Source organism: Podarcis gaigeae, assembly GCF_964106915.1.
Source record: "Podarcis gaigeae genome assembly, chromosome: 13".
Lineage (NCBI taxonomy): Eukaryota > Metazoa > Chordata > Lepidosauria > Squamata > Lacertidae > Podarcis > Podarcis gaigeae.
The window spans coordinates 30,965,221-30,982,343 of NC_139689.1; the positions used below are offsets into that span (position 1 = coordinate 30,965,221).

Here is a 17,123-nt window from a genome sequence, read left to right on the forward strand (position 1 = left end):
ATATTTTATTGTTTAATATATTTATACCCAACCTTTCTCCAAAGCTGAAATTCGGGTTGGCTTACAATATTTAAAAACATCATTACAAAAAACAAACTACAGTGGTACCTCAGGTTAAGTACTTAATTCGTTCCAGAGGTCTGTTCTTAACCTGAAGCACCACTTTAGCTAATGGGGCCTCCTGCTGCTGCTGCGCCACCGGAGCACGATTTCTGTTCTCATCCTGAAGCAAAGTTTTTACCCTGAAGTACTATTTCTGGGTTAGCGGAGTCTGTAACCTGAAGCGTATGTAACCTGAAGCGTATGTTACCCAAGGTACCACTGTAGTTAAAAACAGTAAGTAAACTAGGGCTGCCATACGTTCAGAATTTCCTGGGCATAGCTGGGATTCATTCATCGAAAATGGCGTCAGGGCGGAATTTTTGAAAATGGCTGCCCATATCGGAAGTGTTGCTCAACAACTTTTGAGTCCAGATTTTCACTTTTCGAAATATGGCAACCCTGAAGGAAGCTACATCAAAGCTCATTTAAAGCGAGCAATTAAAAACAGTTTGCCCTGATAGTGGCCCAGTTGTCAGCATCATCTGCACCTTAATTTTCAAAGGCCTGTTTGAAAAGGAAAGTCTTAGCCGGCTGGTGGAAGGACAGCAAAGAGGAGCCAGTCTGACTTCTCTTGGGAGGGAATTCCACAATATGGGAGCAGCCACTGAAAAGACCCTCTCTCTCTCTCTCTCTCTCTCTCTCAAACAGAGGTATCTGAAGAAGTGTGCATGCACACGAAAGCTCATACCAAGAACTAACTTAGTTGGTCTTTAAGGTGCTACTGGAAGGAATTTTTTTTGTTTAAACAGAGGTGCTGAGTTCCGCCCAACATTGGGTGGAGCTTGTCGCATACGCATGATGCCACACATATGAGACACATGTACGATGTCACACACAGTGGGAGGAGGCCATGAGACCTGCTGAGGCTCGTCGCCACCATGAGGAGGTCTGACCCCACCACCACTGTGGGGTGCCCGTCAAGGCCCGCCACCACCATAGGGAGGCCAGTAGGGCCCAGTTTCCACAGGAAGGCCTGCCAATACCTGGCCCCTCAAGATGGGAGGGGGAGCTCAACCCCGTCCCCCATACTTTGGGGGGCCAACATGTCCTCAGCCCCAGAGTTGGCACCTATGCTCTCATGCCACCACCCACCATGCCACTAATGTTGATGGGACAGAGAGAAGGTGCTCACTTGAGAATGTTAGTACCTGGGCAGGGTCATATAGGGACATATGATTCTTCAGGTAGCCTGGGCCCAAACTATTACAGTGGTACCTTGGTTCTCAAACGCCTTGGTCTTCAAACGCCGAAAACCCAGAAGTAAGTGTTCTGGTTTTTGAATGTTTTTCAGAAGCCGAATATCCGATATGGCTGTCGGCTATTGTCTGCCGGGCGCCTACATCAGTCAGAAGCTGCACCTTGGTTTTTGAACATTTCAGAAGTCAAACAAACTTCCAGAATGAATTAAGTTTGGCGTTTTTGTTTTTGCTATTTATTTTGCATTTTTTGTTTTTAAGGCTTTTTCGGTTAATTTGTTTTTGCGACTGTGTGGAACTCAGTTCAGCTACTGATTGATTGATTGATTGATTGATTGATTGTGTGACTGTGGAAATGGATACCCCCCCATCCAAACAATGACTATCATCAGCACAGGTAAGGGGGGGGAATCATTTTAATTTTTATCACCTACAATACTGTCTTATTTATTTCATAGTACAGTACATTGATTATTGCTTTCATTTTATGTATCAGTGGTCTGGTTAGATAGTAAAATTCATGTTAAATTGCTGTTTTAGGGGTTGTTTTTAAAAGTCTAGAACGGATTAATTTGTTTTGCATTACTTTATATGGGAAAGCGCGCCGTGTTTTTGGAAAGCTTTGGTTTCGGAACGGACTTCTGGAACGGATTAAGTTTGAGAACCAAGGTACCACTGTATACCCAGCTTTTCAGATAAGATTGGCTCCCTGAGTGAGTTACAATTGAAAGTCCCCACGAGATACAATGTAAATAAACAAGTGTGGTTTTGCAAGTGGTGGAGAAAAGAGGAGGGGAGTTGAGGTTTAGGTGTTCTCCAAGCCTATTATGCATTGCTGATTGACAGAATGATTGCTAGCTTGGATACTCTTTGGGTGGCCTGTTCTGTAAGGCTGGGGCCATGACAGCAAAACGAAAGCCCTGCTCTAAAACAACTTCCTTGGCTAATGTGATGCTGAAACTAAGCACCCACATGAAATTCTTGAGGAGGAGGGTTCTGGATTCCTGATCATTTCTCTTGTCAGGATTCTTTCTGAGAGAACCACGTGGGTGCCTAGTTTCTGCTTGCATAGGAATCACTCCAAAAGCATTCATATGCAAATTGCATCTTTTGTGAGAAAGAACCCTCCCCCCCCCAGCCTCAGTTTCCCCATTTGGAAAATGTGCTTAAAAGTATTTATCTTCTCCTCAGAGCTACCATGGGTGTGAATGAGCTGAAGCGTGCTCAGCATTATATATTAATATAAGAATGGTGTTGTCAAATACAAGGCATGATGGAAAGCCTGAAAAGGGCAATGGGAAAGTTTCATGTTACAGTGGTACCTCAGGTTAAGAACTTAATTTGTTCCGGAGGTCCGTTCTTAACCTGAAACTGTTCTTAACCTGAAGCACCACTTTAGCTAATGGGGCCTCCTGCTGCCGCTGCGCTGCCGGAGCACAATTTCTGTTCTCATCCTGAAGCAAAGTTCTTAACCCGAGGTACTATTTCTGGGTTGGCGGAGTCTGTAACCTGAAGCGTCTGTAACCTGAAGCGTCTGTAACCTGAGGTATCACTGTACTGCGCACATGTGAAGCTTTTCCAGTTAAGTGGGCGACATGTGCTTCCTGGAAGTGGCCCACTTTTTCTGCTAGATGAAGACTGGGGGAGAGGGGGAGACTCAGCCTTCCTTAACCTGCTGCCTTTCCAGTGCTGCTGGACTACGACTCCCATCATCCCTGGCCATTGGCCATGTTGACTGTGACTGATAGGAGTTGGGGCCCAATACAACTGAGTCCTCTGCAGTGGAGGGATTCTTATTTTGTCTGGGGCTCTCGGGAAGACCAGTGCTCTCCCTCAGGAAGTAGTGATGACTACTAACTTGGATGGCTTTGGATGGAAAATTCATGGAGAAGACTATCAATCGCTAGTTGCCATGACGGCAATCCTCGGCTTCCAAGGTCTGAGGCTGTAATGCTTCTAAAAGCTGGTTGGTGGAAGCTGCAGTAGGGCAGAGTGTTTTTGTGATCAAGTCCTGACTGCTGATTTTCTGTGGGTATCTGGTTGGCCAATGGATGCTGGACTAGATGGGCCATTGGCTGATCCACCAGGGGCCTTCTTGTGTTCTTCTGTGGTTCTTCTAACCTTCCCAAGAACAGAGGAATCTATGGAGCAGAGGTGAAACTGAAGGCTGGAGATGTTGTTGTTGTTGATGATGATCATCTTGCTGTTATTGTAGTTGTTACAGTGGTACCTTGGATTACATATGCTTCAGGTTACAGATGTTCAGGTTACAGACTCCGCTAACCCAGAAATAGTACCTCGGGTTAAAAACGTTACCTCAGGATGAGAACAGAAATCATGCGGTGGTGATGCAGCAGCAGCGGCGGGAGGCCCCATTAGCTAAAGTGGTACCTCAGGTTAAGAACAGTTTCAGGTTAAGAACGGACCTCCAGAACGAATTAAGTACTTAACCCGAGGTACCACTGTACTTGCCTTTCTTCACTGCTCATCCATTTTAGGGAAAGGGCAGTCACACTTGTCTTCAATTGCCCTCAAAATCATGGAACTGTCCAGGGATCATAAGGAGAGTCATGATCAGAAGAGTCTTTGAGCTGGTTAGTTGACATGAAATGGTCATTATGGCTTTAAATGACACACAGCAGCCACTGTTTGTCCTCAAGTGGCTGGTTTGTCCTCAACTTGTGACACCTACCATCACTGTGGCTTTCACCTTCAGTTTGTGTATATTTTTAACCTTTAGAGTGACAAAAGTAGCTTCAGCAAATCTGTCTATGCTCCACTTGAGATCTTGATCACATGCCTGCAGGACTGCCCCCCTGTTCCCCATGGGGACACTCAACAACCGGCATTTGGACAGATAATAGCCAGGTGATAACAATCTGGCTCTTTTAAAGACCTGTATTTTGTATACTCCTGTACAGTAGCTGGTTTTTAATCAATAGATGACTTCAGCAGTGCCTTCACCTGCCTAGTCAGTGTGTTTAGAAAAGCTGTCATAATTATATTTTGGAAGCGTGCTGCAGATGATTTGTGGTCATGTTTCGTTGTCACTGGGTGTCTGCCTGGCACTGAGTGGCAAGATTTACCTGTTGCTACTACAAGAAACTTCCTGGCTGCACAAGACTTGGTTTGTGTTTCCAGGCTGTGGTTAGACTAAAATAGTTTGAGAAGTCTTGGTGAGCACATACTTGAAAAGTGCACTCCAGCTAATCGGTCAAAGAAAACCCAGGCAAGTGCTGCAACCTTTCACATCCATGTTTCAAAACACAAGGGAACGCGGAAATGTTTCCTACTCTAAAGTAAGGTCGCCTCCAGACTGTCAATGCTTTGGAAGAGGGATTCGAGAGGATGCCAGGGTTTTAGGTTTGTGCAATTAAAGTGGATTAAAGAGTTCTGTCACCTTGGTGCAACAAATCAACTTTTCAGGTGTTTTGTTTGCAGTTAGGAAACTGATGAGGACATGTGCTGAAGTATGTGGGATGAGCAAACAATTAACGAGAAGATGTGCAAACACTTTGCAAGCAAATCAGAAGGGATGTGTGATGGATGTTCATTGCGGTACAACCTCATTGCAAACAGATTGGAACAAATGCTCAGTAAAGACTGGAGAGAGAGAGAGAGAGAGAGAGAGAGAGAGAGAGAGAGGTGGAATAATAGAATCCTTGAATGAACCCTGAGGATCATTTAGTCCAGTGTTTCCCAAACTTGGGTCTCCAGCTGCTTTTGGACTACAATTCCCATCCCAATGACTTTTAAAGGATTGGAAAACTTTTAAGATATATATACAGAAGCAATACATTGAAATGAACTCACTTGCAGGATTTGAGTAATACACTTACAATGAACAAATACAAACAGTAAATACAAATAGGGACTAAGAGGTTAAGAACTGATTAGGAAATGAATTTATTTTAGAATAGAAGGTACACAAAATTATATGCAGAATGGAAATAATATACTCTAAACCAGAAAGGGAAGTTGGAGAGAGTCAGTTAAACTGAAAATGTAAAATGTAATCTAAGTTTTCTGAATATGTTAAAATTTGGCGAAAAACCTCAATAAAAAATATTTACACACACACACAAACCCCCCCCCCCCCCAATTCCCAACATCCCTGACTGCTGGTCTTGTCAGCTAGAGATGGTGGGAGTTGTAGCCCAAAACCAGCTGGCAACCCGAGTTTGGGAAACACTGATCTACTTGATTTCCTTCTGTTTGTAAACACAAATGTTCTGTATCTGAGGGGTTGTGTAGGGCTGCTTCTGCCTGTTGTTCCAGGCCATAGGGCGTGATTGGCTTTATATGTTTTGGGTATTTCCTTCCGTTCTTCTTCTTCTTGTTGTTTTCTTTTCCTAGCGCCGCTTTCATAGCGCTTACTGGTTTTAATTTTCGCAAAAAGTCAAAATTAAGTATTACTGCGATTCACAGCGACATGTCAATGAGTCCTCACTTGCTCTCAGAATGTGTGCTATAATGATAGGCAGCGATCGGAGCCCTTGTATTGCTTCATGGCTGACTTTACCATTTGATTCTGAGGAGCTTTAAAGCTTCCACAAACTTTACTCAACAGTAAGCTAGCACTTGTGTGACTGTTACACAGTCATAGACACATGCATCGCATTACTGCGCAACTGGGTTCTGACAGAAAACTCTGCCTGTTTTCTTAAGAAAAGAAAATGGCAAAAAGCCAAGCCCCCCCCCCCAACACATACCTCATTTATGCTCAGCCCATATGTAAATCTGCTGCTGCTGCTGCCAGCCTTAGTATAACCGGGTCTTAAAAGCAGAACCAGCCCCCCACCCAGGAAGTAAGATGAAACGATTGCCGCCTCCATGCCCCCACAGCTGCTGTGGCCTGAGCCCCTGAAGCTTTTTCTCCAGCTGTGTTTCCCCTGCCTGGCGTGTAGAGAGGTGAGCAAGCAAAGTCTTGCAAGCACTTCCCTTTTACTAAGAATTCCAGCAATAGGCAGGCCTTCCTCTCCAGCGTTGCTTCCTGGTTTCCCCTCCCCGACTCCACTCCTTACGGCGAGGGGAAAGCAGCAAGCAAAGTCTTCCATTCCCGTGTGTGGGGCTGACAAGTAAGTCTTCTGCTTCCCTCTACTCTCCTGCTCTTGATTCCTTCCCCCCCCCCCCCGTAAATAAACCTCCTGCGTTTCAGTTGATCTGCTTTTAAGTGCAACGTGTGCTTCTCTCCCAGATGTTGAGCGTTCACAGCTCCCTGGGTCTGCTGCTGATGCTGGCTGCTGTTTTTGCTGGATGCAAAAACAAAAAAAACAAAAAGCCTTAGTTTTCTGGGTTTTGTTTTGTTTTTGCCGACACTGCTGTGCAAAATACAGAAAACTAAGTTGGAGGGCAGCCAACACTCCCTCCTTTCCCCTTCCTGAACTGTATTTTGTTTTAAACTGTATATTGAGTGAGAGAAGTCCCATATGCAACAGCAATGCAGTTTATGCAAGTCCGCTCACCCCTCTTGGTGTGGCAGCATTGCGGGATGGCAAAGGCTTCCCTGGGGCTCCAGTGTTAGAACTGGAACTGCCATGCCCTTCCTGATAGGCAGGGGGCAGCAGAAGCCCCCGTCCGCCTATCAGGAATCAGATCCTAGCCTGCACCCTGCTTTGGCCAATGGAGGTGCAGGCTGGGACTTGGGCTGGGACAGGGAGAAGCCCACACAGCCAATGTTGGGCTTCCCTCAGATCCGCCCCTTGCCCATTTCAGCAGCCCACACTACCTGCTCCTTCCCTTGCCAGTTTTCCCCACCCACCTACCCTTGGTTTAAGCTAATAGTCAATGATGTTGTTGTGGCTATGGTGGTCGCCATCCTTTAAGGGGCCTGGTAGGAATTTGCCCACCTGGCTAATTGGCACTGACCTGGTGGTTTTGCCTATCTCATAGCAATCGTCACAACTGGTTGGGCACTGGGGCAATCCTTTGTTTTGGATAGAGGGGAGGTTGTATGCTGGGGTATCCCATTAAAGAGATCTGGGGGCAGTGGCCATGTCCGCATGCCCAGGTGGAGCCAGGGCTGAAAGCACTCCAGCAGATGGTGGTCCCTGCAGGGGTCACCCTATTGGATGGTCACCTTAGGAACCCCCGCCTGGCTTGACCACGCGTCACTTCCAGCAGGTGGGCCAGAAGTATTTACCATATTTTCCCATGTATAAGATGATTTTTAAATAATAATAATAATAACAATAACAATAATTTAAAATTGTGGGTCGTCTAATGCACAGATAGTGCAGAGGAGGGACGGGTGATTGGTGGCAGCCGCAAGCAGGAGATTGTCAGTGGTGATTGGGCAGTTGATTGGTGGCTAAGTCAAGGCCTGCTGATGATTAGCTGCTGCTGCAGCAATTGGGCGGGCGATTGACGGCTTTGGCGAAGCATGCGATTGGCAGTGGCAATCAAGTGGGTGAGCGATTGGCGGCAATCCCCCCCCTCACAAAAAAGCTTAACAACTCTGAGCAATCACTGCCCATTTCCTTAATTTGGGGCCTTATACACAGGGGTGGTGTTATACATGGAAAAATACAGTAGATTGCTCCATGCCCAAGCCAAACCTCTTTAATCTGCATTCGATAAAGTTGTGGCATGTTTTGACCCTAAACCAGGCTTATTGGTCTCTTATTTATATGGGTTGGGATATGGGGAGCCTGTTGCTTGGTCCCACTGTAGTAGGCACTGTAACTCTTCGATGCTAACCTCCAAAGATGCACTCCTTCACTGTCACCCAAGACAGGCAGATGCCATCAACAGTTGTTTGCTATAAGAAATAAGCTTGACTCTTCCGTCTGTGTGTAGGACCCTTAACAAACTACAATCCTTGGAGCGCAATTTTCAAATTCACTTCAGGTGCCACAATGACCTAAACACACCCACACACCCTTGCTTACAAGGACTGACTAGCTCAGCTTTCAGTTTGAATCAGGAAGAGTTGTATTCAAGTCCTCTGTGGGTCATGAAGTTCACTGTGCTTCGAATTCACAGGACAGAGGTGAGGATAAAGTGGTTGAAAACTACCCAGTTTGGCATGGAAAGCTTAGAGGACCCACCAGTCAGGAAGTGAGACAATAATTTTTATCTTAAGAACAAAATAACCACAGGAAACCCCCGACTCCAGCCAGATGAAACCAAGCCTAGTGATTAAACGTCATAATGAAACAATCTACACAGGATTTACATTGCCCTGAGCTCTTCATGGAGAATCCTGGGAACTGTAGCTCAGTGAGGTGAGCACCTCTGACAAACTACAGTTCTCAGTGTGACTGTTAAAATGGTGTAAGAGTGATTTAAAAGTATGGTGTGAATGTAAACAGACTGGAAATTCCTGCAATGTGTTTTTGATGCATTATGTTAGAGCTCACTCTGTCCTTGTGAAGCGAGGTCAAACCACATGCGGTGGTGGAGATTAGTGATCTGATCCGCATCTCCTTTTAATGTTAAGCAGATGAAAGGAACACCAAACTTGATCTGGAGAGAGGGGTGTTTCGCTTTTCACCATGCTGTTTTCCTGATTTATTTATTTATTTTTAAACCATGCAGTTAATCAAGATGACAGTGATAGGATGAGGGAATTGCACAAGCCTACATTTCCCTGCCATGGGGCAACTAGGAGGCAGGCTATTTTCAAATCAGGGAAATGGCAAGGGGGGAAGAGTTAAAGCACATATTCTCCCAGGGCTGCAGCTGTGCATACGCGCAGAGCTGTTTTAAAGTAAAAAGTAAACAAATGGGGAGATCTTATCACTGTTCTCCAGCAACATGTGCAGTTTGCCTCATAAGATATGTAAAAATGTGTTGCTGAGGGTGGTATGCAAAAACACAGCGTCAATCAGCTGCTGTCTGTCACCCAATACCTGCTCAAACAGAAAGGTTTCTTGACGCTTTTTACCTCCGTCAGAGGAGAACTGTGGACCTGTTATAGGTAATACAGTGGTACCTTGGGTTACAGATGCTTCAGGTTACAGACGCTTCAGGTTGCAGACTCTGCTAACCCAGAAATAGTACCTCGGGTTAAAAACTTTCCTTCAGGATGAGAACAGAAATCGTGCTGTGACAGCGAGAGGCCCCATTAGCTAAAGTGGTACCTCAAGTTAAGAACAGTTTCAGGTTAAGAATGGACCTCCAGAACGAATTAAGTTCTTCACCCGAGGTACCACTGTATTCCTTGATATTTGAGCTTAGTGTCCTTTCTCCTTTTGATATTCTGCCATTATTAAAAAGATGCTCTTCAATAGTCTTAAGAATTTCAATGTGCATACAGGGATAGAATCTTCTACTCTTTGTACACACATTTTATTTTTATTTTTATTCTAGAACCAATGGAGACTGAGCACTTGTCTCCCCCCCCACACACACACAGACATAGTCCACACGCTGTCTAGATCTATTGCATATTTTTTGCCCGCGAAAAGTGTGTCTTCAGAAGCTCATTGCATTCTGGAAATAAAAGCTGATTGCAGATTGATTCTGTATTACCCCACAGCCTGTCCATTTAAAAACAGGTGAATGTATCCACAACTGCTCAATGATGTGGGCATATATCAATATCACAACCTCCACATCCTTCTTCTGGGGCATTTGCAGGGAGGAAAAAGGTTTTTTCAAAAGCACACACACACCTCTGTGGGCAGCAGGATCTAGTATCACTCTTGACTGAAAGCAGCATACTGGATGGAGAAAAACTACATTTTTTGTGCTACATACAAGTTGGTGTGTATCAATCAAAGAGATACTGGAAGATGCCTTATTGGTATTGCAGGAAAGGTTTCTGTCTCTCAATTGCTGAACCACTGCAATGACAAAATGACTTGTTCTTAGGCTGCCAAAATGGGGGGCTTGTAACCAGGAGTGAACTTCTATGTCGGAAAGGACTGTGAACTTAATTCAATTCTGGAAGTGAAAGCAAATTCCTAGGCTCAGGATATGATCAAAGGCATCCTGTTCTATAATTCCAGCTGCCTGTATTTTGCATTTGGTTGGTTGGTATAGCTGGCATTTTAGCAAAAGATGGAGTAGATCTGGCAAGCCTGAAATTTGTGCATCCATGTTACATGTGTGTGTTTAATATTTGCATCTGCTATATAACGTGTATGAGAATCCTTGGGCTCCTCCAGACATCCTTTTTATTGCACATTCATGCTGATTTGTGTTCATGACGCTATTGGAGCTGTCATATACGATCCCACTTTTAATACTGTTTGCACCTGTAAAAGTGTTGTGGGTGGTCACACAGCTTCATTTCTAGTAGTACATGGCATGTAGTTTCTTGCTAACACCCCGTAACCCTTTAAACCACAAATATTCTGGTTTATTTTTGTCCTGCTCTTGTTGCGCTACAGCTCCACCAGACCCTAATAATGTGTTAGCATTGGAGACACATTGCAGAATGAATCCCCTACTAATGGGCTATTATTGTGTCAATAACATCTTACAGAATACACTCACAATAAAACACCAGTCTGGAGGGCTGCCTTATGTGGCGGTATCAGCAGACAGGCCCAGCTATTGGACAGAAGGGATATTTGTCCAAATTGTTGAGTTTGCAAGAGGCACACCTGATATCTCAAATGTATTCGTTTATCCCAGCCTAGAACATCTTGAGTTTTGCCTGCTGATTCTCTATTGGACTACACCATATCAACAGCTCCTCATGTCTGTCAATAAACCCAGCAGCACCCATTGGCCTCGTTTGTTGTGGCGTGTTGAATATCTCTCATGCACTACCTTCCCAATATGCCTCCCTTCGTGATTTTGACTGATGCTCATTTAGATGGCTGCGTTATTGCAGCAAGATTTAGCAACTTTCACAGAGGTTTTGTCCCCTTCCGCCTCATTGCTCAACACAAACCATGATGTCAGTCTCTCACCCACGCAGCCAGCCAACACCCAAAGTGCCATCTCCCGTCACTGCAGTTGCAAGCTGGGATAAGTGAAGCCAAGTACAGTGGTGCCTCGCAAGACGAAATTAATTCGTTCCGCAAGTTTTTTCTTCTTGCGAGTTTTTCGTCTTGCGAAGCACGGTTTCCCATAGGAATGCATTGAAAATCAATTAATGCGTTCCTAGGGAGACCGCCTTCAGACCAGGTCCGGGGACAGGGGGAGAAGGACTTTTCTCCCCACCGCCAGCCTTCAGAACAGCCTTCTGAAGGCTGGCGGTGGGAAGAAAAGCCCTTCTCCCGCCGCCAGCCTTCAGAAGAGTTCCTGCAGGGCTGCCTAGGCTGCGGATAGCAGCCTGCTGCCCGGCGCAAGGGGCACTCTGAAGCAGAGCGCCCCTCGCGCGGGGCAGACATTTGCAGCTAGGGGAGCCCTGCAGGACTTCCCCGCAGGGCTCTCCAAGCTGCGGATAGCAGGCTGCTGCCCCGCACAAGGGGCTCTCTGCTTCAGAGCGCCCCTCGTGCGGAGCAAACATTCGCAGCTTGGGGAGCCCTGCAGGACTTCCCCGCAGGGCTCTCCAAGCTGCGGATAGCAGGCTGCTGCCCCGCACGAGGGGCGCTCTGCTTCAGAGCACCCCTCGCGCGGGGCAGACATTCGTAGCTTGGGGAGCCCTGCAGGACTTCCCCGCAGGGCTCTCCAAGCTGCGGATAGGGGCAGCAGGCTGCTATCCGCAGCTTGGAGAGCCCTGCGGGGAACTCTTCTGAAGGCTGGCGGGGGAGAAGGGCTTTTCTTCCCACCGCCACCCTTCAGAACAGCCTTCTGAATGTTGGCGGTGGGGAGGAAAACCTTCCTCCAACCGCAAGTCTTCAAGACAGGTCCGGGAACAGAGGAGAAGCGCTGCCGCCTTCCCCTCTGTTCCCGGACCTGTCCTGAAGGCTTGCAGTGGGAGGAGGGCTTTCCTCCCCACCGCCAACATTCAGAATGCTGTTCTGAATGTTGCCGGTGGGGAGGAAAAACCCTCCTCCCACCGCAAGCCCCGGGAACAGAGGAGAAGCGCTGCGCGCCTTCTCCTCTGTTCCCGGACCACCCACCGCAAGCCTTCAGGACAGGTCCAGGAACAGAGGAGAAGGCACGCTGCGCTTCCCCGCTGTCCCCGGAGATTTCCCTATTGGCTTTCGTCTTGCGAAGCAAGCCCATAGGGAAATTCGTCTTGCGAAGCTGCTAAAAATCGGAAAACCCTTTCGTCTTGCGGGTTTTTCGTTTAGCGAGGCATTCGTCTTGTGGGGCACCACTGTACGTATAATGTATGGTTTGATTCAGCTGAAGTCACTTCCAAGGAAATGGCTTTGAAAGTAATGGCTTCCATCAAACTGTTATATACAATTTCTCATATATCTATATCTATATCTATATCATCTATATCTATATCTATATCTATATCTATATCTATATCTATATATCTATATCTATATCTATATCTATATCTATATCTATATCTATATCTATATCTATATCTATATCTATATCTATCTATCTATCTATCTATATATATAATTTTTATTAGTTTTTTTAACATATCATTTTCAACAGTAATTAAACATACTTTTACATCTTATTCAAATGTTTGACTTCCATCAATCCTGTATGAAAATTTTCTAATCTAATCTCTCAGTCTGCATTTCTTATCTTCCCTATTACATTTCAAACTCATAACCAATATCTCTATCTTTTTCTACTTTGTAACACTTCGTATATTTCTCCTTACAAAACTTCTTGTAGTCCTACTAGCGTCATTTGTTGATTACAGTTGCTCTTCAAATAATTCATATACTTCTTCCAATCTTCCGTAAATCTCTGGTCCCGCAGGTTTCGAATCCTTCCTGTCATTTTGTCCAATTCTGCATAGTCCATTAATTTCATCTGCCATTCTTCTTTCATCGGAATTTCTTATTGTTTCCATTTCTGGGCTAACAATTGCCGCAGTTGTTGCATATAAAAACAATTTAACATCTTGCCTATTAATGTCCGGACCTATAATACCAAGTAAAAATGCTTCTGGTTTTTTAAAAAATGTATATTTCAACAGATATACATTGTTATATATGATTTCCTGTTTTCCCTGTCTGTGTCTCTCAGGTGAGCAAACCGCAGCTGACGTGTCAATGAATGGAAGCCCTGCCAGCAGTCCTTCCTATGATAACCAGCCCTCAGTCCAGATCAGGAGATGAGATGGGGCAGGGAAACTTCAGGGGGACACTGGTGCTGTTGCTTGTCACCCTCATTGGGGCTGTCAAAGGAGCCACGCTGACTCTTCCTCGCCCATCAAACGTGAGTTATACCCTCAATGAAACACGCTGCCAGTTGGATGTGGTGTGGACTCCTGTAAGAATGGAAGGGGCCTGCGATGTAAAGTATCGGAGTGCTATAAGGACCGGTGGAGTTTGGGTCGTGGAGCGTATTCATAGAAACCACTCCCGGACAGTGCAGGTGCCTCTGGGTAAAGAAGTTGTTTTCCGAGTCAGAACGGAATGTCAGCAAGAACAGAGCCAGAAAGGAGAGTGGCTTAATATCTCTCTTCCACAAAACGGTGTTCCAGGCACAGGAGCGGTTAATGTCAGCTGTGTTTGGCATATGGAGAGATCCCTGGAGTGCTCATGGCTTCGTGGAGAGAATGCAAGTCGTGACGCAAACTACAGCTTGACTTTGTGGATCCCAGAACTCAGAAGAGAACAGCCATGCACAAATTACACAAAGCAAGGTGGTGCCTTTCGATGTGCATTTGACTTGAAATACGAATGGATAGAACTTAGCGTTTCATTACAAGGCAATTCCAAGGACATTCAACCTGTGTGTATCCTTAGCAAAATGGCGGGAGAAGTCGGATTTCCAGTCAGACTGAAGACTCCATCAATTGTAAACATCACAGAGAACAATGAAGATGTTTTTTTGAACTGGACTAAACCATCCCCATGGAGCGGCATGAACTATGAAGTAGAAATTAATAACTCTGGATCAGAGATACAGCAAACTCACAATACTAATATATCAATCAGTCTCAAGCCTAAGGCATGGCACACTTTTCGAGTGAGAGCAAAGTTCTACAATAGTGGGGAAATCTGGACCAGTGATTGGAGCGAGGTGGTGAACTGGGATAAGAGAGACCACACATTATATATCGCATACATTCTCGCTCCATTATGTGTGGCCGTCCTGACTGTCTTTTTTCTCATTTACCGGAAACGGATTAAAGAGATGATTCTTCCTACAATTCCCGAGCCTAGAAACTTTCTGGAACAAATGTTTGACGGGGAAAGCGAAGACTATTCAAAAGTAAAATCTGTCCCAGAAGACCCCAAATTAAGCTGAGCAAATCCATTTGATGGTATTCATGCAGCCTTCTTAGGGGAGCCAACTTGAATAAAATATTGTGGGGGCTCAGGTAAGCCCCACCCCGCATAATCGATCACACAACATGGCGAATACACACCATTTGAATGGCAATGCCCATCAACTTTGGGGGGGGGAGCCCCCTCAAATATTTTATTGGGGGCACTGAAGTGACCTTGGCCTCTTAAGAGTTGGCTCCTATGCTTCACATTATGGGATCTGAGGAGAGCAGATGGCTCTCCTTGCCTGAAATGTTTTCTGATCTTTAGGGACAGTGACTGATGCTCCTAGCTGATGAAACATCTCAATCAGCTGGTGGACAATTTTGCTGCCCTGGGTTCCTTCAGGAGAAAAGGTGGGATATAAGTTCAATGAACAAAATAGTCTCCTAAATCATTAGCCTGAGGGCGAGGGCATGTCCTCTGGTAATGGAATGGAACGACTTGAAAGAAGGAGAGAAAGAATAGAGAGGAGAGCACTCCACCAGCCATCCCTATCCTGATGCCCTTCTGATCTTGCTGGACTACAATTCCCATTATCCCTGCCCAACAGCCACACACTAGTTGGGGCTGATGGGGGTTGTAGTCCGAAATACCTGGATGGCACTAGGTTGGGGAAAGACGCACCATAGTTATGTACATCTTGTTGTGTGCATTGAAAGAAATTGAGGAGTGCTCCTTGGTGGCTAGGCAGGGTGTTCATGGGATGTCTCCAGCCCTCCAGGTGTCAGGAGAACACAGCGCACCTGTCTTGTTGTGTGGGTGGCAAGCAAGTGTTGCAGGTCAGCGTGGGCGATGTGATTCATGTCCACAAATGTGTCAATTAGCAAACTTGGGCAACTAATCTTTGCCTCCTCCAAGTGGTTGGAGTGGGTAGCTGCAGTTCTTCATCTTGTTTCTACCAGCCTCATCTTGAGGTTGTTAGAATGGGTTGGTCTTTTAAATGAAAGGACTGGTGTTCTGCTGTCCCTCAAGGCAGATGGTTTAAATACGCCTTCATCCTGGTATGACTCTCCTTCATCACATACACAGCTCAACAAGACAATGACAATAATCCACCAACAGCATACAATCAATATGGCTAACCTGACTCAAAACACCCACCCACCACACTCACACATGAAAACAAAGATCACCACAGCCAATCACAAATGAACAACCACACCCTAGGCCAACCCCAACCTCTCTCAACACCAAAGGAACACAAGTGAATAGCAAAGAACCAGCAAGAGTAACCCTGACACAAAACCCCACATATATTAAGTAAAATAGAAACATCGCCACCCGACCCCACCCCCACCCATCTTTCCCCCTTCCCCCTTCCCCCTCTTCTTCCTAATGTCTCAACAAACAAAACTGATCTGTAAAAAAATGTTACTTGAAAGAGAGAGAGAGAGAGAGAAACATTGCACATACTTTTGTAAACCAAGAAAATCTTTAATAAAAATACATTTTTTTAAAAAAATGAACTCTATATGCAATAGGTTTATGTGGACACCACCTAGTGGGCAAATGGGAAAAGTGATTTTTTAGAAAAGTTGGAAATGAGCATGCTCTATGCCTGTGATTACGGGAATAAAATCAAAATGGAAACCAGACTGAGAACTCTGTCAAAACAAACCAAGAAATAAAACCAGCTATTTTTCCATCTTCCTGGTGTAGTCTATGTACATTACACTCTCAGCTATGCTCTGTAGATCAGGGCCTAGTTTATAAACTAGGATGAGACTGTCTAGCAAAAAAAATCCCCGAACACATAAGAGTTTAAAAGAAAATGCCTGGGATGAAATTTGTACAGTATTCGCTACAATTAGTATTTATGCATATGTGGAAGGTGGGTGAGATTCTCAGGCCAGTTCTCATTTAAAATTCCATGCTGAGTTGGACACTCAGGTATTTTTGAATCAGTTGTTTGGCGTAGTTCGCTCAGTTTTATTGTACAGAACTCCTTTACGAATTTTCAAAGTAGAATTTCTAATTCTGTTTCACCTCTAATCACAGCCTCTATATTCAGCTGATAGCACCTTCTGCAGATCATAATCTGTATGACAAAGCCCTGATACCAAAGGCATGTTCTAAGCAGGGCCGTAGCTAGGCGGTGGTGAGGTGGGCTCCCGCCATGAGCACAGGCGGGGGGGGGGTGCAAAATGGGCTAAAATATAGGTCCATAAATATGTCTATAAATAAAAATATTGATTATTGCTTCATAAGAAAGGGTTTTTAATAGAGAGCGAATTGAATGGGGGGAGGGTTGGAAGAGAGGCGGAAAGAAGAGCTAATTTGTCATTGGTTAGGGGCGCAATCTGGACAGTTCTGTCAGGGGTGCAAGATCACCTAGCTATGGCTCTGGTTCTAGGGTATTTTTTACAGTAGGAAACTGGCTGGAACAAGACACTAAGGGAAGTTTGCAAGATAGCACTGCGGCGATCCTTCTGTCAGCACAATAATTTCAGCTTGCCCGTTGGAACAATCCTGCCTCTCCATCCTCGCATGCTGTTCCAGGGTTCTCGTGAACCCCAGCACAAGCCAATTTTGGGGGCACGGGGGTTCACGGGGGGGAGAGATG

The 17,123-nt window shown here is 45.3% G+C and overlaps 1 pseudogene across 1 annotated transcript; it reads left to right on the plus strand.

The window, feature by feature from the left end:
* Positions 1-6,046: 6,046 nt before the first annotated feature.
* On the plus strand, positions 6,047-16,207 carry LOC310830572 (interleukin-13 receptor subunit alpha-1-like; annotated as a pseudogene). Its single transcript has 2 exons — positions 6,047-6,361; positions 13,308-16,207. The product of its transcript is annotated as an interleukin-13 receptor subunit alpha-1-like (transcript).
* Positions 16,208-17,123: the final 916 nt, after the last annotated feature.